This window comes from Sminthopsis crassicaudata, chromosome 3, assembly GCF_048593235.1.
Source record: "Sminthopsis crassicaudata isolate SCR6 chromosome 3, ASM4859323v1, whole genome shotgun sequence".
Classification (NCBI taxonomy): domain Eukaryota; kingdom Metazoa; phylum Chordata; class Mammalia; order Dasyuromorphia; family Dasyuridae; genus Sminthopsis; species Sminthopsis crassicaudata.
This window is the reverse complement of record NC_133619.1, coordinates 473,438,503-473,460,977: the sequence shown is the minus strand read 5'-3', so window position 1 is coordinate 473,460,977 and position 22,475 is coordinate 473,438,503. Positions and strand designations below refer to the sequence as shown.

At 36.3% G+C, this 22,475-nt stretch overlaps 1 protein-coding gene across 3 annotated transcripts in view; it reads left to right on the top strand.

The window, feature by feature from the left end:
- Positions 1-2,099: 2,099 nt before the first annotated feature.
- PDS5B (PDS5 cohesin associated factor B) overlaps positions 2,100-22,475 on the top strand; it is a 209,402-nt gene continuing 189,026 nt past the window's right edge. For 2 of the 3 annotated variants that reach the window (XM_074303508.1, XM_074303507.1), the window contains exon 1: positions 2,127-2,199. The gene's annotated coding sequence lies outside the window, so the exon portion shown is untranslated. Of the gene's footprint in view, positions 2,200-22,475 lie in introns of all 3 variants that reach the window. The other variant, XM_074303509.1, reaches the window with a different exon arrangement.

The window sequence follows — 22,475 nt, the reverse complement described above, 5'->3', positions numbered from 1 at the left end:
AAATGAAAAATCATCCCAAGCTTATCGAGAAAAGCCTGGAAGACTGGGAAGACCTGGGAGCAGCAGCCACTCACTACCTAGAAACCAGGAATGCTTCTCCATAACAAAAATGATAACAGCATTCATATAGTTTTTAAAAGGATGCAAAGTGCTTTATTTCTTTTAAATACTCATGCATTAATTAGTTAATTAATACATACTTAAATACAACCCTGTGAGATACTGTTTTTAACTCTATTTTACACATGAGGAAACTGGGGCTTAGAAAGGTAAAGAATCTGAAGTCATATTTAAACCAGATTTTCTTTTCCTAATTCAAAGTCCAGCACTGATTACACTGCGCCACCTAGTGGCTTCTTAAAGCCAGATTTTTGTGGAGAGAATTCATCTCCTAAAACCTATGGCTTGTACTATTTCTATCTATTGAAAAAAAAATTTCTAAAAAAAGTATCATCACAATGCATCCTCCTCATAAAGGTGTGTGTATATATATATATATATGTATATATATATATATATATATATATATATATATATTCCCAATATGGCATTGGCCATTACTAGAATTGAAAAAAACTAGTAGGATTTACTTTTGTAAAAAGGCAGAGTGTTAGAATCCTTACTAGGTGCTAAGTCGATACTTAACAATTCTCTAGTTCAGAGTTCACACCTTTAAAAGGAGTTTACACCTTTAGACTTCTGAAAGGAGTTTACACCTTTAAAAGGAGATAGCTCATTGTTTCTGTAAGAAGTTCCCACAAGAGGCAGCTAGGTGGCGCAGTGGATAGAGCACCACCCTTGAATTCAGGAACACTTCCTAGCTGTGTGACCCTGGGCAAGTCACTTAACCCCAGCCTCAGAAAAAGAAAAAAAAAGTTCCCACAAACCCATGGGAGTACCCACAAGCCCATTCTCTGGGAGGCTATAAGGAGCCAGGACTCAGGAAGAAGAGGATTCGAGATTCTACTGTGGTGCTGACTGGGGACACTTGGGCAAGAGCAGATTCACAAGAACTAAAGGGAAAAGCCTGCTGGGGAGATTCACAGCTAGGATTGACTTCTGGGATTATTGAATTGGAACTAAAGCCAAGGCTGCCTCCCCAGAAGCTCCCCAAGAAATCCTGCTCCCAGAGAACGATGGCAATTCTAGAGACAACAGAACATTTACAGCAGAGAAAATTTTAGGGGCAATAAATACTAGATAGAAAAGCAGAGAAAACAAAAATGCACAAGGAGAAATAGCAGTTTTATTACAATCTTGTTAAATATTTATATAAATAAGCGCATAGCAAAACTTCACAGTTTAATCCAATTAACATTTATTACCCTCCTATTATGTGGCGGGCACTGTGCTGTTCATTAGACATTCCATTAATGGTGTCCCTGCCCTCAGAAAGCGCACAGTCCAAAGGGGAAGACAACATACAAAAGGGGGAGGGAGGATAAGAGGACAGCTTTTTTTTTTTTTTTTTTTTTTTTTTGTATACTAAAATGTGTTTGTTGATGACTAAATGTAAAATAAATAATCAATAACAAAAAAAGAAAGAAAGAAAGAAAAACCAAAATATACAGTACAGAACAGTTGATTTTGTAAGGGACTTTCTTCTGATTGGACCAAAGTTCCCATCTAAGTGCAAAGTAAGTATACTACGTAATATAACCAAATCTCTCTTTCTAGAACAAAATTCATTCCAATTTGTTATCTTCAGCACCTGAAACGCAAAGATCGGCTTCTATTTAGTGCTTTTCCAGAGAGATGCAAAAGAAACTGAAGAAGCGGGGTGATTGACAGCTGCCAGTGTGGGAGGGTGCGTGCTTTGAGCACGCGCGCGCGTACCCCGGCGCGCGAGGACGCGGTTAGCTGGGGAGGCGGGTTGGTCGGTTGACCGACACCCAGTCTAGTTTGCCGCTGGTTTCAGGGCAGCGGATCGGTCGGCAGGGGGCGCTGTGCCCCCGCGCCGCGCTCTGCCTGCCCCTGGGTGCTCTCCGCGGCGGTTCGATTGGAGCAGCCGCCGGAGAACGCTTGGCGCCATTTTGAAGCGGAGAGGAGGAGGAACGGCCGGGTGAGCTGCGGAAGGGGAGGGGAGGGGGGGAGGAGGAGGCGATTGGATGCGGCGGCGGCGGCGGCGGCGGCGGCGGTGGCGGCGGCGGATCCCGGAGAGCAGCGGAGTGAGAGGAGCAGCGAGTCCGGCAGCCGGAGGTAGGAAACAATTCAATTAATGGAAGAAAAGGTTTCTTCTTGCTCGCACCGGCGCTCCATTTTCCGGCGGCCGGTAGTGTGCGGGTAAGGGTGCGCGCGTGTGTCTTTGGCGGGGGCTGAAGCACCGCCTGCCCGCCCGCCCTGCAGAAGCCGCGGCCGTCCTGTCTCCGACTCGACTCGGCTGGGCTCGGCTCGGCGGCTTAGCTGCCCCTTGGCCGAGAGGTGTCTCTGTCCTCGGGCGGGGAGAGGGCGGGGGCCAGGACCTCCTGCGACCCCCTCCCACCCCCCCTGCACATACACACGCGCGCGCGCGCACACACACAACACACGCGTGCGCGCGCCGCTGGCTTTATCCGCGGCTTCTAAGAAATTAAACTTGCCGCCTTCCTCCGGGCGGGGCAGCCGCGGGGCCGGGGCTCGGGGCGGCCCGGGGAGGCGGGTGACCTTGGCCGCGGGGGCCGAGAAGCAGCCCCAGGTTTGCTGGGTTCCCCCTTCCCGCTCCTCCCCTCCCCCCGCTCCCCGGTGGCCGCCGCCGCCGCCGGCCTGGGCTCGGGCTTGGGTTGTTTCGCGGACCGCAGGCGGGCGGCGCGGTTCTCCTGTTGAATCCTCTGGCGGGTTTTTTCCCTTTCCGGAGGTGGGGTGGGGTGGGAGGGGAAGAGAGGAGAAAGGCTTTGCTGTGAAAGCCGGGGGGCTGCAGCCTCCCCACTTGGACACTCTCCGGGTTCCCTCTGCCTGTTTCCCCTGACCCCGCAGCCGCCCCCTGCGCCCCACGAGTCCGGGGCTTCCCCTTTGCGCACGTTGTCTCAGGCTTTGCTCTGAGTGAGAGGAGGATACAATCTGTCCGTCGTTTTTATACTGTAACTTGTCAGTCACCTGAGATAAATCTAACCGGCTGTCGGTGGAGGCTGTGGGCGAGGGAACCCTAGAATCTACTTGAGAAGGACTAGGACTTGCTTTAAATGACTGCACCCTGGTGACAGTTGTGTTTGATGCGATCCTCGCAGTTTGGAACCGGAATGAAAATGTTTGTGGAAACTGCAGGATAATCCCATATCTTGATGGCTAGTTTTTTTTCTCCTTTGTGAATACTTTAGAAAAAAGTTTCTGGTGGTGGGGCATGCTTTTTGTATTTTAATTCCCCAAAACATATATTAAATTTACTATTTTAAGCATAGTTATTTAAGCGTATGAATTTGAACCTGCATCACACTGCACTACACTATTTAATGAGACATCGTGAGTTCAGTGCAGGTTTGAATCAAAAAGGTATATATATATATATATATATATATATATATATATATATATATATATATATATATATATATATATACACACACCTAGCACTGGGGCAGAGTATTCTGAACTGTTAAGCAATAGTTAATATTAGAGAACCTATTTTGAAGTGAAGACAGCCCTCTGAAAGTGCTTTTAGTTTATCAGTCAGTTCATTTTATTTGTTTCTACCCTTTTATTATGAAATATCTAGCGGACTGTTGCGGTCTGGTTTGCTTGTAGTATTTATGAAATACATGCAGAAGTCTCTGTAGTGTCTTTTTACATTCAAGGATATATCCTCTTCTCAATTAAAGCTAAACACTTAAAATCTACTTGTATTTTATTAGAGGAGGCAGATATAATTTTTAAATCTTACCATTTATATTTTGAATGACAATCTAATCAGCATGCTATTTTAATAAATCTAGAAGTAGGTGTAAGAGTTGAATGGATTGTCCAACTTCTAAACCAGGTATCTAGTGGGCTGCTGTAGTCTGTTTTGCTATAATGTTTATGGGATATTTTATATAGTAGTGTGTCTTTATATTTAAGGATATTTTTGTTGTTTAAGATCCTATATTCTCTTCTCAAATAATGCTAACACTTAAAAATCTGTTTGTATTTTATTAGAAGAGCAGATTATAAATTTTAAATTGCCATTTTGAATGGCAGTCTAATCAGCATGCCCCTTTAACAGATCTAGAAGTAGATATAAGAATTGAATGGATTGCCTTATCTTCTAAATCAGTTAATCTATCTAATAGGAAAGTCAAAATAGCATGAAACATAAATCAGAATTAAGGTTTGAATGAATACATTTTGGTCTTGGCACTCTGGAGTACACATTTTATATTGGATTGACATAATTAAAAACAATAAACCTCCCACAAGTATGAGTTGTTCAGGGGCAAGTTCATTTAGTGTGTTAGCATGTGCACTCTTATTTTCTATATCAGCACAGAATTTAATTGCTTGTGAAGAATTAGCAGATAAGTAATTAAAAGTTTAAATTGTAATAGTTTGGCTTTTTTAATTTCAAAATCTAATTTTTTCTAAGGAACCATACATGTTTAATGAAAACATCTTAGAAACATAAGTTCATTAAAAAATGAGTTAAATCATATTGTCATTTGAACATTTAATTATGTGTGTGTGTATAGGAACCTACATATGAGGTTCCTTTTAGAAATGCTTTTTAGGTCTGCAGAAATAACATGTTACATTTAAGCTGGTTTTTTTTTTAACTTTTGTAATTTTTGTTCCATTTCTCTCTGGGTATCTGGATTATGTTCTTTAAAAAAAAACCCCATTTTCTTTTTTTTCAGCATTTATTCTTTTCTTTCTCTATTGTAGCTGAATTCTTTCTCATTTTAATTCTAGTATTCAGATTCTTCCTACACTTTTTTTTTTATTTTTTTAAACAACCCTCTTTTCTTTTCCTCATTTTCTTGTACATAAATTTTGGTGTGGATGGTACTGATGCTTGCTGTCATGAAGTCATGTGATCAAGATTGCTTGTTTAAAATGACTTGTTACTATGAGCTGACTTTTGGGGGGGGGAAAGCCCTTGCTTGTTTTGAAGTTATTTTGTAAAATTGATTTAAAATAATCAGTACTTTCAGACTGGGGAATTATCAGGCAATTTGTTAAATCTGAGAAGGGAATGATACCTTTCTCAAATTATTCTCTTGAGAATTGTAATGTGATAGAATTTATGTCCAAAACATTGGGAGAAAACAGAATTGTTCACTGCTTTCCTGTGATTAGAACTTTTTGAGTTGTGATTTTGGGGAGGAGTTATCTGATTTGTGGAAATAATCTAGAAGACAATAAAAAACATTCCTCTTTTTAGAAAGTAAGCAAATGTTAGTGTGAATACTGATATAGCTTTATAGGATTATAAATTTTAGAGCTAGAAGGGAAATTAGAGCTGAAGAGCATCCAATTTCTTTAGTTTTGAAAATGAGGAAACTGAGGCCTCTGGTCAAAATACTCTCCACCAGATATATGATGATAGAGCCTAGACTGGAATTAAGGTCTTGACTCCTGGTCCAAGGGGTACTTTTCATTTAATTCTTAGTTTGTGTGGGGGAGTGAGCCAGAGCTTGAACATAGGGTTCTTTGTATGGCATTAAATTATTTCTTTCCCAGCCACAAAATCAGCCAAGAAGTAGCATTTCAAAGTAAACTACCAGATGTTCTTTTGCTTAATCTAGCTTTGACAATTTCTATGGAGTTGTGTCTAGTTACCTGCTTCTGAAGATGTCTTTTTGTTTTTGTATGAAGCTGAATGTTTTTTCATAATATAAATCTTCTCATAATATATAATGTTAATTGTTATTTGTGAAACTTATAATTTGGAAAATGTAGTGTCATTTTAAAATTTCAAATTTGTACCTTTTTTTTTTCCTCTCCCTAATTTTCACTCTACTCCAGAGTCAATATCCATTGCAGGATTTCAGATATTTAGAAAAGTTTGTGTTTTGACTCCCTTCTTATAGGGCAGTTTAAAAAATTATATGTGTGTATATACACATAGGTATATATACACCTATAGGCACTGGGAGTGGATTTGTCTTTAAATTTTCTATTCAAAGCTATCAAATCATTTGCAATATATATTATTTTGGAGGAGTGCTAAGACCCAATTCTTTGCCTAAAACATAGGCAGTTGTTTTTCAGGTTAGTACTATATTTTTGTCTCCTTAGCAATTTAAATTAAGAATTAGTGCTACTTAGAGATTAGCATTTTCTTTAATTTCATTGTCAATAATTGATCATATTGTGTGACCAACAAACTGAAGACTGAGTATATATCAGCAAAATTTAGCATTATAATGATGTCTAACTTAAATATTTATTTGACATGTTTGATGATAAGCAACAATTGTGTTACTTAATAAATGACTAATATTATTCTTACAAGTCAAACCAAGCATTTTTAGAATAATGTGGAAAGGATGAGAGGAAAAGTAGAAAGGGAAGCAGAACTCTAAATCGGGTGACCCAAGTGAACTCAGGTACCCAGTGTCTTCTTTAGGCCAGGTGTCAACTGGTCTGGATATTTTGACAGATTCTCTGAGAGCCAGGGCAGGATTAATTCTGGGATTTCATAGAGTTTTATTCAGTAGTGGTGGTGGTGGTTGCCCTCTGTCCTTAAAGAATGAATATAGTATTGGACAGCTTAGAGCAGTGGTCCTTGAACTTTTTAAATAGGGGGCCAGTTCACTGTCCCTCAGACTGTGGGAGGGCCGGACTACAGTAAAAACAAAAACTCACACTCTGTCTCTGCCCCTCAGCCCATTTGCCATAACCAGGCAGGCCGCATAAATGGCGCATCTGGTCCGGGGCCGTATGTTTGAGAACCCCTGGGTTAGAGAGTAGCCCAGTGATCCAAATTCTTCCTTAGTGTTGAGTGGAGAGAAGAAAGAAAAATTTGTGGTTCTGGAACCAGGAGGATACAAAAACATCTTTTTTTTTTTTTTTTTTTTTTTTTTTGTTTCTAGGACTGACTTTAGATTAAATAATCTAAAGCTAGTTTGCATAATTTGTTCACTGAAAGTTTATACTTTTATGAAATACTTAACTTTTCAACATTTCATATATAATGATAGTAAGTCTATGTATGGATAGAGGTCTTTGTCAGAAGTTTGGAAGATCTGTTCTCTTTAGAGATAAATAGAATTTTTTTATTTTTTTATTATTATTTTTTTTAATCATGGATCCTTTGGAATTGCCTTGGATCATTGTCTTGATCAGAGTAGCCAAGTCTTTCTCTGTTAATAATCCTTACACTATTGCTATAACAGTGTACTGTGTTCTGTTTCTGGTTACTTCAATTTGCATGAGTTCATAAAAGTCTTCTCAAATTTTTCTAACTTGCTTCTTATGGCGCAATAGTATTCCAACACAATCATATACCACAACTTAGTATTAATCCATTTCCCAGTTGGTTGACATCCCCTCAGTTTATAGTTCTTTGCCACTACAAAAAAGAGCTGCTTTATCTTTGCATATTTGTCCTATTTCCTTTTCTTTGATCTCACTGGGTACAGGCCTAGTTGCGGTATTATTGGGTTGAAAGATAAGCACATTTTTATAGTTCTTTGGGCATTGTTCCAAATTGTAATCCAGTATGGTTGGACTAGTTTATAACTCCATCATTAGTGCATTAGAGTCCCAATTCTTTCACATTCCCTCCAATATTTGTCATTTTCCTTTCCTGTCATGTTAGCCAATCTGATAAGTATGAGATGGTTTCTCAGAGTTTTAATTTGTATTTCTCTAATCGGTAACAATTTATAGAGAATTTTTTCATGTGACTTGATAGTTCTGTAAATTCTGTGTATCTTTTAAAAATATCAAGTCAGTTGATGTAATGGGTAGAATATTGGACTTTATAAACAGGGAGAGTAGGATTCAAGGTCAAGTCACTTTTCCTCTTTGATCACTGATATTCCTTCCCCCCCAGCCCCCCAGTTAATTTATCAAGGCAGACAGTTGCTATCTGTTTGTTAGAGGGAATTTCTATACCAAGGAAAGCACAGATCTTTGTCATATTGATATATTTACCAAATGATAGCATTTCACATATTATAGGATTGTTGTAACCCCTTAAAAGCATTTATGCTTCATTTAGCTTTTTAAAAACTAACTTTGTGGGATAACTACGCAGCACTAGCTACTTAGATAGAGTACTACCAGCTTTGGAGTCAGAAGGATCTGAATTCAAATCCAAGATCAGACACTAGTTTTGTGACCTTAGGCAAATCACTTGATTTTACTCTTCTCTAAAAATAAATACAATTACCTTTGTGAACTTTATTTGTTAAACAAATGAGTGATTTAACAAATTAGTTCATTTCTGTTACTACCTTTTGGACAATAAAGGTAAAAAGATGATTATGTTGAAAGCATTTTGAATTCTTAATTTCTGTGACACTAAAATCATGATGATACAGGATTTCGAATATTGAACTCAATGTTGTTGACAAATTGTTACAAATATTTACATTGGCACTTAAGGTTACATTCAGACTTTCTGAATAGTATTGATACTTCTCTATAAAGGAGAAAGGCTGCTCATTATAGTATATTAAGAGTGTTGGACTTGGAAAGACTCAGAGTGAGATTTTCATAACTTTTTTTTTTTTTTCTCTCTCCCATGCATTTATTCTTTAAATACGGTGGCAGAAGTGAAAGGAGCATTCTCTTTGAATCAATAGTGACTGCTAGTAACATTTAGAAATTTAAGTAGTAATCAAATTTATTTCTTGACTAGTTGACCTGCCTTAAAAAAAAAAAAAAAACAAATAAACCCACATATTACCTAGAAAAAGGGAGCAAAGGGATTGTTTGTGGCAATGGCTGAGGTAGGGTTGTTTGAGGAAAGAAATAAATGCTTTAACATCTAGGAAGATGTTGGTAATGATTTTACTTGCTGAGAATGCCCATAGTGTAGTCGAAAGAACCTGATCATGGAGTTCGAATAGCTGGATCCTTCCTAAGTGACCTTTGATAAGTCTGAGTCTCTTAGATTCCTGAGCTGTAAAAAGGGTAATTGTTGTACAGGCTGTCTTACAGAGTAGTTCTGGGAAAAGTATTTTGTAAACTGTAAAGTTTCTATATAAATGTAAGCTGACATTACTATATCTAAGCTGCTGCTACAACCTTTGATTCTAGCATGAGGAAAAATATTATAGATGTGAAAATAATTTCTAAAGTAGTGTGCAAGTTGTAATGGCTACACAAATTCATGTGAACTGTTGGGTTGCATATGGCCTGTTGCTCTAAATTTAAAAGCAGAGAGTAATCATAGATATTTGTGAATCCCAGAGAATTTTTGACCCACTCTGAGTATTTAGCTTCCTAGTAAGTCCAATATGAATTAGCCAAGCATGGTTCATAATTCATATTGATCAAGCAGTTAAGAATTATATCTCCTAGATAATGAGAACACAAGAATGAAAACTAAACAGCATTTGCTTTCAGTAAACTTACATTCTATGGGGGAAAATATATATGCATTAAAATAAATGCTAAAATCTGTACAAAGTGAATTTGAACATAGGACAGACAATAGTATTTGGAGGAGGTATAACTAAATAATGTCACAGAATGTGACAACTAATTATATATGTGGTAGCAGGACTAGAGAGAGTGAGGAGATGAAGATGATTCAAGTTTGTATGTCCGGGTAAATGATTGGATGGTGGTACCTTTTATAGAAATAAAGAAGGTAGGAAGAAAAATGTTTTTTTTAGGGGGAGAATAATTAGTTCACTTTTGGAAACTATATTTGACATGCCTATAAACATCTAGTGGGAAATGTCCAGTTAAGCATTTGATTTCCTTTTTTTTTTTTTAAATTGGGGTCTTTGACGATGAACTTCCCTTCTCCTTGCAAAGGCAATCCTTTTATTATTTCCTAAATGGCATATACAGTCCTGCCCTCTATTTTATTCCTACTCATTTTCTCCACCAAATTGCCTCTACCATTATCTAATCCTTGCTGTATTTTATTTTCATATTTTTCTGTCTATTGGTTCTTGTTGTCCCCAAACATCATTGTTTCCCCCTCCTTAAAAAAATTCTTAATCTGACCATCCTTACTTGTTATATCATATCCTGTTTTCTCCTCTTATCTGTGGCTAAAGTACTCAAGAAAGTTATAACCAATGCCTCTATTTCATTCCCTTCTCTCTTCTAAACTTTAGAATCTGTCTTCTAATCATTATTCAATTGAAAATGATCTTTCCAAAGTTACCAATAATCTCTTAATCACCATAGCTATTGGCAATATTCTGACTCCTCTGCCACATGTGTCATTGTGATCACTTTCTTTTTTGAGATGCTTTTTCCTAAGTTTTTGTGTTACTATTCTTTTCCTGTTTCTCCTACTTGTAGCAACCACTTCAGATTCCTTTTCTAGTTCTTCATTCCTTGTTGTTCTCACTAAATCCTCTAAGGTCTTTAAGCCCTTTCTCTTTTGGCTCTTAAAGTAGTGCCTGACACATAGTAGGGACTTAATTAGTGTTTATGTCTGACTGACTCCCATGGGTTGTTATATCTCTTTGCAGATAGTTTTCATATCTATGTATCAAGCTTCTCCTCAACTGCAGTCTTTTAGCTTTTTATATATAAAACATATGCATGGGTAATTTTTCAACATTGAGCCTTGCAAAAACTTCTGTTTCAACTTTTCCCCTCCTTTCCTCCACCCCCTCCCCTAGATGGCAAGTAGTCCATACATGTGAAATATTCAATTCCAGTCTTAACACTTTTCACTCCTGTGGCATCTCTGAAAGTGTATTTTCTGTAGGCATCTCAAACCTCTTGCTCCCATTTTCCATGTTACTGATAACCTCTTTATCACTCTCTGTCTCACTCATCTCCATATACACTTTGCTGTCAATTATTGTCATCTATACTTCCATAACATTTGTGTAAGATCCCTTTCTCTCCACTCTTACAAACACTCTCTTAATTCACTCTTGTTTGGGTTATTGCAATAAGAAAACAACCAAGAGGGAACAAAGTTAAGCCCACATAGGAAATATCCAGAAAGAAGAAAGGGTAGTCAACAGTATCAAGTGTCACAAAGAAGCCAAAAAAGGATGAGTACTGAGGGAAAAGGCCATTGGATATTCCATTTAGGAGAATATGGATAACTTGGAAAAGTCAGATTATAAGGGGTTATTGAGAAATGATGGAGAAAGGAAGTGGAGGCAGTGAATATTGACAAGTATTTCTAGTAGTTAGCTAATGACAGGAGAGGAAATGGAAAGATGAGGTATTGTTTTTAGAGTTTTTAAATTTATTTTAAAGGATGGGGAGACATGTTTGTAGACTGCAGGGAAAGAACAAGTGAATAGTAAGATTGGATATTAGAGGGACAGGGGAAGTGATTGCCCGGGAACTCTGTATGAGGAGTAGAAATGGAATCAGAACAAGAAAACACAGCCATCAGCCAGCATCATACCATTCATATATGGAACCATCTGTTGTAGCAAATGGAGAAGTTTTGAATTCTGTGGATAAGTTCATTACCTTGGCAGTGTACTTTCCAGGGATGTACATATTGATAATGAGGTAGATACATACGTTGCCAGAGGTAGTTCATTGTTTGTAAGGCTCTGAAGAAAAGTGTGGGAGAGGAGAGATATTAGACTTACTATCAAACTGAAGGTCTATAGAACCATTGTGCTGACCTCATTGTGAAACTTGTATAACAGTGCCATGCCAGGAAACTGAATCGCTTCCATTTGAATTGTAGGAAGATTCTGAAGATCACTTGGCAGGATAAGATACTAGAGACGCTGAGATTCTTTCTCAAACTAAACTCCGAAGCATTCAAACTCTACTACGGAGCGCAGTTCTTTTGGGCTGATCACATTGTTCAAATGCCAAATGTATGCTTGACAAAAAGATTTTATGGAGAACTCACAGGGGAAGTGCTTAAAAAGTGCTTAGAAAAAGCAATATAAGGATACTCTCAAAGTATTAAGAACTTTAGAATTGATTTTATGACATGGGAGAGACACTGGCACAGGATTGCCCAGCTTGGCATGCTCTCATCAGAGAAGCTGGTATGCTGGAAGAGTAAAGCAGAATTGAATTAGCTCAAAAGAAACATGAGATGTACAAAGTTAGTGAATTCACCCCAAATGACTATTTGTGAGTCCAAACTGTAGCAGAACATTCTGAGCTCCTTTTGGTCTAATCAGCCCCAGTTGGACATACTAACTTGACTCTAACATAATGATGTCATTGTAGTGTTCTTTGAGAATGAAGGACAACCAACCAACTCCTAATCACTTTGTAGTGGAGGAGGAGAGAATTGGAAGTAAGGTGTTTTGAGATGTAATGAAGGAGTTGTTTATGTTGGATGTATTTTTTTTCCCCAGCTCATTACCAGCTGAATGGAAGCCACAACTATTAAAAGGGGGAAGGGCTATATAAGAGGATTGAGAAAAGGAAGAAAAAGCTGTAACAAATGGGAGAGTTAATTAGGAAAGAATAAAAACCTTTAATTCTTGTTGGCTCTATGACTCTCTATGCTGTGTGGAATTGTAGAATATCACTAAACAAAGCTATATATATATATATATATATATATATATATATATATATATATATATATATATATATATATATATATATATATATATTTTTTTTTTTTTTTTTTTAAGTTTTTCCACTCCTACTTTGCAGTGTGATACTGGGGAAATCACTTGATTTCAGTTAAAATAGAGATACTATATATTTGGCCAAGCCCAGGAGTATTTATTGTTTGGTTTCTAGGTTTTGTTCATCACAACTTTGACATTGATGCTTATAAAAAACAGGATTAAAGTCCAGAACATATTTATAATCCCATTAAGTCTTCAGTTATTCTTATTTCAGTACTTTTGTTGGAAAAGATAACTTATTTTATTTTTTTCTTTGTCACTATTTCTTCCAGTATCACTCCCCTTCACAGACAGCCATCCCATACCAGCATAGCTTATCAATGTATCACAAAAATGTGCAAATATTTAGATGGTCATCCCATATCTTCAACAGAGTAGGAATAAGAGTGTATTCTTTTCTTCTCTTCTTTTGAGCCATACTTGTTCATATACTTTTTTGCAACATTGCCTTTTGATACTTTTTTTTTAGTGCTTCTTTTCCATTTATATTTTTGTAGTATTTTGTTTTTGTTTGTTATAATGGGGCTTTTTTTTTTAGCTTTATTCTAGTTCATGTAAATCTTTACATGCATTTCTCTTTTCATCCAGCACAAAAATATTTCATTATTGTTAGGTACCATACTTTGTTTAGCTATTCCCTAATTGATGAGCATCTACTTTGTTTCCAGTTCTTTGCTATTTAAAAAAAAAAAAAAGTACTCTAAATATTTTAGCATATATGGTAACTTTCTTCTCATCAGTGGTTTCTTTGTGGGTATAAACCTAGCAATGGAATCTCCAGATCAAAGGGCATGGACATTTTAGTAGCTTCGTTTGCATAATTCCAAATTGCTTCCCAAAAAAGCTGTACTGATTTAGAGTTCCAGAAGCGATGCACTAATGTACTTATCTTCCCACAACTCCTCCAGTAAGACTATGCGATCTTTTGTCATTTTTGCCAAACCTCAGCATTGTTTTGATCGGCATTTCTCTAATGCTGTTAATCGTGGTTCTTTTGAGAACTGTTCACATGTATATATGTATAAATATACTTTCATATTTATATATATATATATGCCTCTATATAAGTATGTATTACTTAACCCTATCTATTATATACATATGTGTATATGTACATATATATGCATTTGTTGTTTATCTCCTCCCTTCCCCCATTTCATTAGTTTTTCTTCTTATGTGTGCATTTGTGGAGAAGCTTTTTAGTTTCATGAAATTATAATTGTTTTATCTTTGTAATGACCCCATTTCTTATTTGGTTAAGAACACATCACCTGCCCATAACTGTGAGAGGTATATGTTATGCTTTTCTTATTTTATAATACGATCTTTTTTTTTATTAACGTCACATAAACTTGCTTTGTGGACTATGTATGCCAGGTTCTGTTTATTAAAGGACACTACAGATACTTAAATTATTTTTACCCTGAATTTCACACACAAATTATCCCAAATAAACTAGGCATTTCCCTTTTTGTTGTGTTGTATATCAAACTGCAGATCTGTTATGCTGTGTGTATATGTATGGGGGTGGGTGTATGTGTATTTAAATAATAGCTATTTATTTTCAAAACACATACAAAGATAGCCTTCAACATTTACCTTGCAAAACCCACACTCCAGATCTTTCTCCTTCTCTTCCCCCACCCATTTCCCCTAGACAGCAAGCAGTCCAATATATGTTAAACGTGTACAGCTCTTCTTGTGTATATATATATATATATATATATATATATATATATATATATATATATATATATATATATATATGTGTGTGTGTGTGTGTGTGTGTATATATATATATATATATATTTAATAACCAGAAGAACAATAACTCAAATTTACTAAGGAAAGTGAGGAAGTTAGAACCCATATCACATCTGTGTGGAGATGGGGAAAACTTTTTGTATAATTTTAAGTTAAAAAATATTCTAACTAAAGCCATATAAAGTCATATTTATAGATTACAACAAATCTATTGAACTACAGGTAAAATCATATACCTGAATGATGCAAAAATGCTTTGTAGAAGCCAAAAATTCTCATTTGTGTATATTATATTGTTACATATATACATACATATTACATATAATACATATATTAATATGTATTTTTCATTGGAAATGTGAACTTCAGGGGCATCTACTTGCCCTGGAGTCTGGAGGTCCTGAGTTCAAATGCAATCACAGATATTTATTGTGTGAACCTGGACAAAACCTGATTGCTGTCTTCTCTCCTTCCCTCCCTGCAAAAGAAAGAAATATGAACTTCAGGTAACTAATCAGGCTAATTGATAGGAGGATTCACTTTGTCAGTTGGTTTTAGATGCTCAGGATTGAACATATTGGTTGTTTTTTTTTTTTTTTTTTTTTCAGGAATATCCTTATGTAAGGAAGTAGAGTAGTGGTGATAAAAGTTAAATCTCTTTGCCACTCTGAATTAAATTTTACAAATTTAAAGGTTTCTTTGAGCTAATATCCCAGAAAGGTTGTAGGGAATTGTCAATAACTTAGTAGGGATTATTTTTATCGATTTGTTTTCCTAATGCCTAACTGGGAGTATGAATGATGAACAATAAAGCTTTTATTACACACTTACTATGTGCCAGCCACTATGCTGTCAGAGTATTGGTAAATTGGAGAAGGATTGAGCATTTTAGAAGCTTTGGGTGTGTGCTACAAAGAAAAACTAGAAGCAGAAGAATATGCCTTAGACTAGTTGGTACAGTATGATGTTTTGGGAATACATATTTACCTAGAAGTTTTAGTATAGTTTTAAGTTTTAAAGATTTAAAACTACATGAAGGCTTTTTGGGACATCTTTTGTAAAACACCATGAAGAAATGCTGGTGAGAGGGGTAAGGTAAGATGTAGGAGAGGTGGACATAGAAGAATAAATTTTGCTTAAGACTAGTCTTTTACCTTCTCTTTAAAAGCTTCTTTCCCATTTATGGGAGGCAATAGAGGTGCATTGGAAAGAGCTTAGAATTCAGAACTAAAGTATTAGAATTAGAATTATTATAACTTAGAATGTGTCATGTTATTCTCTTTCTGCTCTTTAGGGTGGGGTTCCAGAAAAGAAATTTCTCTAGTTTACAGCCAGGGAAATAGTTCTTTACTTTTCCTCAGTTCTGTTGTTCGTTATTACTTGAGAAACTTCCACCTTCTTTGACTTACCTGCTTCTATTAACTGATAGTTAACATCTCAGATTACCCAAATACCTTGTCATCATTTTCTCCTTTACCCCAAAAAGAGGCTGCCCTTTCCCTTGCCAAGGCTAATTCTTCTACATGTACAAATAATTCCTTTTTGTCCTGTCTTTTTTTGTTTGTTTGTTTATTTTTTAAAATTTTATAAGTATAAATTTTTTTGACAGTATATATGCATGAGTAATTTTTTTTATAACATCCCTTGTATTCATTTTTCCAAATTTTCCCCTCCCTCCCTCTACTGCCTCCCCTAGATGACAGGCAATCCCATACATTTTACATGTGTTACAGTATAACCTAGATACAATATATGTGTGTAAATCCAATTTTCTTGTTGCACAGTAAGAATTGGATTCGAAGGTATAAGTAACCTGGGTAGATAGACAGTAGTGCAAAGAGTTTACATTCACTTCCCAGTGTTTATTCTCTGGGTGTAGCTATTTCTGTCCATCATTGATCAACTGGAAGTGAATGGATCTGCTTTATGTTGAAGATTTCCACTTCAATCAGAATATATCTTCATACAGTATTGTTGTTGAAGTATAAAGTGATCTCCTGGTACTGCTCATTTCACTCAGCATCAGTTCATGCAAGTCTCTCCAAACCTCTATGTATTCATCCTGCTGGTCATTTCTTACAGAGCAATAATATTCCATAACATTCAAATACCATAATTTACCCAACCATTCTCCAATTGATGGACATCCATTCATCTTCCAGTTTCTAGCCACTATAAAAAGAGCTGCCACAAATATTTTGGCATACAGGTCCCTTTCCCATAAGCCCAGTAGTAGCACTGCTGTATCAAAGGGTATTTTGATAACTTTTTGGGCATAGTTCCAAATTGGTCTCCAGAATGGCTGGATTCTTTCACAGTTCCACCAACAATGCATCAGTGTCCCAGTTTTCCCACATCCCCTCCAACATTCATCATTATTTGTTCCTGTCATCTTAGCCAATCTGACAGGTGTGTAGTGGTATCTCAGAGTTGTCTTAATTTGCATTTCTCTGATCAGTAGTGATTTGGAACACTTTCATATGAGTGGATATAGTTTCAATTTCATCATCTGAGAATTGTCTGTTCACATCCTTTGACCATTTATCAATTGGAGAATGGTTTGATTTCTTATAAATTAGGGTCAGTTCTCTATATATTTTGGAAATGAGGCCTTTATCAGAACCTTTAACTGTAAAAATATTTTCCCAATTTCTTACTTCCCTTCTAATCTTGTTTGCGTTAGTATTGTTTGTACAGAAACTTTTTAGTTTGATGTAATCAAAATCTTCTATTTTGTGATCAGTAATGATCTCTAGTTCTCCTCTGGTCATAAATTCCTTCCTCCTCCTCCACAGGTCTGAGAGGTAGACTATTCTCTGTTCTTCTAATCTATTTTTTATCTCATTCTTTATGCCTAAATCATGGACCTATTTTGATCTTATCTTGTTATATGATGTTAAGTGTGGATCCATATCTAATTTCTGCCATACTCATTTCCAGTTTTCCCAACAGTTTTTTTCAAATAATGAATTCTTATCCCAAATGTTGGTATCTTTGGGTTTGTCAAAACACTAGATTGCTATAGATGTACCCTTTTTTGTCCTTTGTACCTAATCTGTTCCACTGATCGACTGATCTATTTCTTAGCCAGTACCAAATGGTTTTGGTGACTGATGCTTTATAATATAGCTTTAGATCAGGTACACCTAGACCACCTTCATCTGACTTTTCTTTCATTAGTTCCCTTGAAATTCTTGACCTTTTATTCTTCCATATGAATTTTGTTGTTATTTTTTCTAGGTCATTAAAAGAGTTTCTTGGGAGTCTGATTGGTATAGCACTAAATAAATAGATTAGTTTGGGGAGTATTGTCATCTTTATTATATTTGCTCGGCTTATCCAAGAGCAATTAATGTCTTTCCAATTACTTAAATCTGACTTTATTTTTGTGGCAAGTGTTTTGTAATTTTGCTCATATAATTCCTGACTTTTCTTTGGTAATGGATTCCCAATATTTTATATTCTCAACATTTATTTGGAATGGAATTTATCTTTGTATCTCTTGCTGTTGCATTTTGTTGGTGATGTATAAAAATGCTGAGGACTTATGTGGATTTCTTTTGTATCCAGGAACTTTGCTAAAGTTGTGAGTTATTTCTAATATTTTTTATTAGAATCTCTGGGGTTTTCTAAGTATACCATCATATCATCTGCAAAGAGTTTGTCCTGCCTTTTTCTTTCTTTCTTTTTTTTTTTAAGGCTGGGGTTAAGTGACTTACCCAGGGTCACACAGCTAGGAAGTGTTAAGTGTCTGAGACCACATTTGAACTGGGGTCCTCCTGAATTCAAGGCTTGTACTTTATCCACTGCGCCACCTAGCTGCCCCTGTCCTGTCTTTTTCAAGAGATTGTCTCCCAACTCTCATTTATATTCATTTTCTCCCTACTTCCCTACTGTCTATAAACATGTCCATGTGTTCCTCTTCTGTAAAAAAATCTTGTTTTGCTCTTCCTCCAAAAAAAAAATCTTCATTTGATCCTGCTAACTATCATCTCATTTTCTCTTCTATCTTTTTTGGCTAGGCTCCTTTCGAGCTTAGCTGCTATTGTCGGAACCTCTGTTTTCCTGCTATTTTCATACTTTGACTTACCACCACAATTCAACCTAAATTACTTTCTTCAAACTTCTTAGCAGTGATTTGTTAATTCCTAAATCTAATGACCTTTTCTCAGTTCCCATCCTTTTTTGATCTTTCTGAAGCTTTTGATGTTGTCAGTCATCTTTGTCTCTTTGATACTCTATTCTCTACATTTTTAAGACACTATCCTGTACTGGTTTTCCTCCTATTTATCTGACCACTCTCAGACTTTGATGAGTCTTCCTTTAGATCTAAATTGATCTGAGCCATCTTCTTTTCTCCTATTATTTTATTTCTCTTGGTAGTCTCATCATCTCCCTTGGATTAAAAGATCATAACTGTGCTGATGATTCAGCCCTAACTATACTGCTGACCTTCAGTCTTGTGTTTTCAGCTTTTTGATAGCATGAACTAGATTTCCAGGAGATATCTTAAACTCAACCAGTCCAAACTCAAATTCATCATTCCCCAAATCATTTATCTTTCTGCTGTTGAAGGTACTATAAAATTCTCCAAGTTCCACAAGTTCACAACTTCACTCATTCTCACCTTCTTCCACACTATATGCAATCTATTGCCAAAGTCAGTAGATTTTTGCCTCCTTACCACATATCTCTTTTCCTCTGACACTGCTACCACCTGGTATAGACCTCAATCATTATACATGTAGACTATTTCGATAGCCTGCTAGCTGTTTTCCCTGCCACAGGTCTCCCCCACTGAAGTCCATCTGGCACTTAATTGTCAAATTGATCTTCCAAAAGTACAAATCTGATTGTTAACCTCACAAATCAGTAAACTGTACTGGATCTTTATCTTTGCTGTGATAAAATATAAAATCCAAGGTAGTTCAAAAACCTTCAGTAGTCTTGTTGCATGTATATTTACTGTGTTTGGCTAAGTAGATCATTTAAATGTTTGATGATCTTTTTATCCCAACATTAAACTAAATGTCCTTTACCCCCAACTTTCCAATTTTCTTATACCTTAGATTCAGCTGTTTATTCTGAAATCTACTGGCATTGGCATCCTTGTTTTTCAGTAAGATAATTTGACTATTACTCTATACATTTTTATTATTTCTCTTCTGCCCCCCTTCCCAACTTCCTTTCCTGGAATGTCCTCTGTTACTCATCTCTGCCTCTTGACTTATTCCAGGACTCAGGTAAAACCCCATCTTCTGTAGCAGGGGGTGGGGATGTGTCTTCTCCATGGGAAATCATTTGCTAAATCAACTGCAGGTGATGATGAGTTGAAAGCTAGGTAGAACAAACAACTGCTCACTGCTTGAGTTTATGAATTGATAATTTTGTATGACCTGCAATTAAGGTTATAAATGTGGCCAATGGCAGAAGAAAAGATTCCCTATCCCTGTGTTATAGGAATTCTAGTGTTCTCCCTCTGTTGATTATTTACAAATTATGTCATATTTTTATGTAGGTATTTGCATTTTTCTCTCCAATTAATGAGCTTTTTTGATTTCCTGGCACATAGAAGACAATAAATGTGTATTGACTGTGACAAAAATGTTGAGTGACTCCAATTATTTGAATTCCTCCCCTGACTGTGATTATTTGTGACAAACAATTCACTTTTATCTTCTTTGAACTTTTTAATTTCTTCATTTGTTAAAATGTAGATGATGATAAAGAAAATCTACAAACCTTAATGTGAATGGTTATTATGCTGAATTGAACAGAATCTAGATATAAAGTTGGAGTGAAAGGGATTTTTATCTTGTGCATATCACAGAAGAAAGTTGGTTGTTTTAGGTTAATGTTCTTTAATAGGAACTGTGCTTGAAATGTAACAATTGGGAAAAGAATATTGCAAACATCTTTTCTGTGCTTGAGTACTTTATGCTGGGGTTATGCCTAAAGACTGACAACTTGTTTTGGTTTGATGTTAGATTGAAATGAGGCACTCATTGAACTGACTATTGAACAGTTAAAAGAAGATTTCTTTATGCAGAAAGGTTACTTAGTTTGGGACAATTAACTTCTAAGACACATTTAAAAGCAACTCAAATAGGAATTAAAATCTCAGAGTAGAAATCTATTAAATATAGGACAGTGTTCAGGTTGTGAGCTATGCTAGAGCTCCTCCTTAAATAGAAATGAGCTTAGCAGCCCTGACCCCATGTGGGTGGAATAGCTGGAGGCCATCAGGAAATTGAACTTATTTAAGGGACTAATACATATTATATATAGTCAATGATACATACCTCACTAGTCCCTTCGATGGGACTAATCTAAGTGGCACAGCCCATAGAATTCTGGGCTTGGTGGTAGGAAGACCTGAGTTTACATACAGCTTCAGGTTCTAGTTGCACACTCCTGTCTACCTCAAGTTTCTTCAGCTACAAAATGGGGACACAATAATAATGGCCTCTAATCTCCTAGAGTAGTTGTGACAATCAAATAAGATAATATTTGGAAAATGCTTAGCATAGTGGACTAGGAAGGGAATAAACATTTAATAGTTAGGGTCAGCCATGTGCCAGACACTTAGCTATGGTCACCCAGCTAGGAGTTATCTGAGGCTGGATTTGAATTCAAGTCCTCCTTACTGTTGGGTTCACTTCTCCATTGCACTATGGTGCAATGGTATTCCCTGTAGGGATCTAAAGATAGGACTTGTGATTTCACTGCTATATGATGCTTCCAGAACAGGAAACTTGTTATACCAATGTAGGGCATTGCCTTCTCTGCTAAGTGTGGTCTGCTAGAGTAGAGTTTCTAAACTTTTTTTTTCACTTCCGACCTCTTTTCTCTAGAGAAATTTTTATGTGACCAGTGGTATAGGGGTATATAACTGATAATAAATCATAATTTCTTGATCCTCACATTATTACATGACCCCAATAAAGTGTCTTGACCCACAGTTTTAAGAAGCTTTGTCCTAGAACACTGAGAAGTAAAATGTCTGAAGTGCTATTGTCTCAGCCGTTGTGGCCAGAGGTCCTTGCCCTCTAGGGTGGCTCTATTTTCTACTGCTACTATTACTACTATGGCTACTACTACTACAACAACTCTTTGCTGCCCAAAAGAATATAAAACTCTCAAGGATAGGGATTGTTTTTTACTTTTTTCCTTGCATCTTCAGTTCCTCATAATTTGTGACACTGAGTAGGCATTTAATAAATGCTTATTTGACTAAGGAATTAGGGAGAATATTATTCAAGAAAGTTAAAATATACATGAAATTGTTTAAAGGGGTTATTTGAAAAGTTGAAAGTATATATTTCTTCTCAGATATGACCTTCCAAGGTTATCAAAACTCTAAAATGCTCAGTAGTTGTTTTCTGCTTTAAATAATTTGTGAATTATCTGCTATGTGTTTAGAAAAGTGATTCTCAAACACTGTCCACTGTCTTATGTACAATTTCATTGAAGCAATGAATTTATCACATTCCTTTTCCCAATGGCTCCTAGTTGCCACCACAAAAATCTTCACTGGAATATTGATATCTTTTGAAGGTGCTTTGAGCTATATCTTTTATTAAATATAACAAAATATTTATCAGAAATATTTTATGCAATGTTTCCTTATCCTTAATGATTGAGGAAAACATCCTAGACTACTCCTTGTCCTTTGAATATATTTTTAAAGCCCTTGAACTAAGGTGAATTTTTAAAACTGCTTTGTGTACCCTAAAGATCTTTTCCTGCCAGATTCATTCATTCATTTATTCATTTATCTAGATTTTTTTTGGACTAGGGGAAAGAGAAGACTTCCTCAACTGCTACCTAGTCTTAATCACTGAATGGGTATGGCTTCAATAAACTGAGACCTGTTGAAACTCTTAGCTTAAAAAGGACAAAGTCTCTCATTTCATCCAGGGCCATCCAGTCATCTTGATATATATCTTGCCACTGGACCCGGATGGCTCTGGAGGGGAAAGTGAGGCAGGTGTCCTTGCACAGCCCTCCTTTACCTAGATCAGTTCACTTGCATTTCATAGC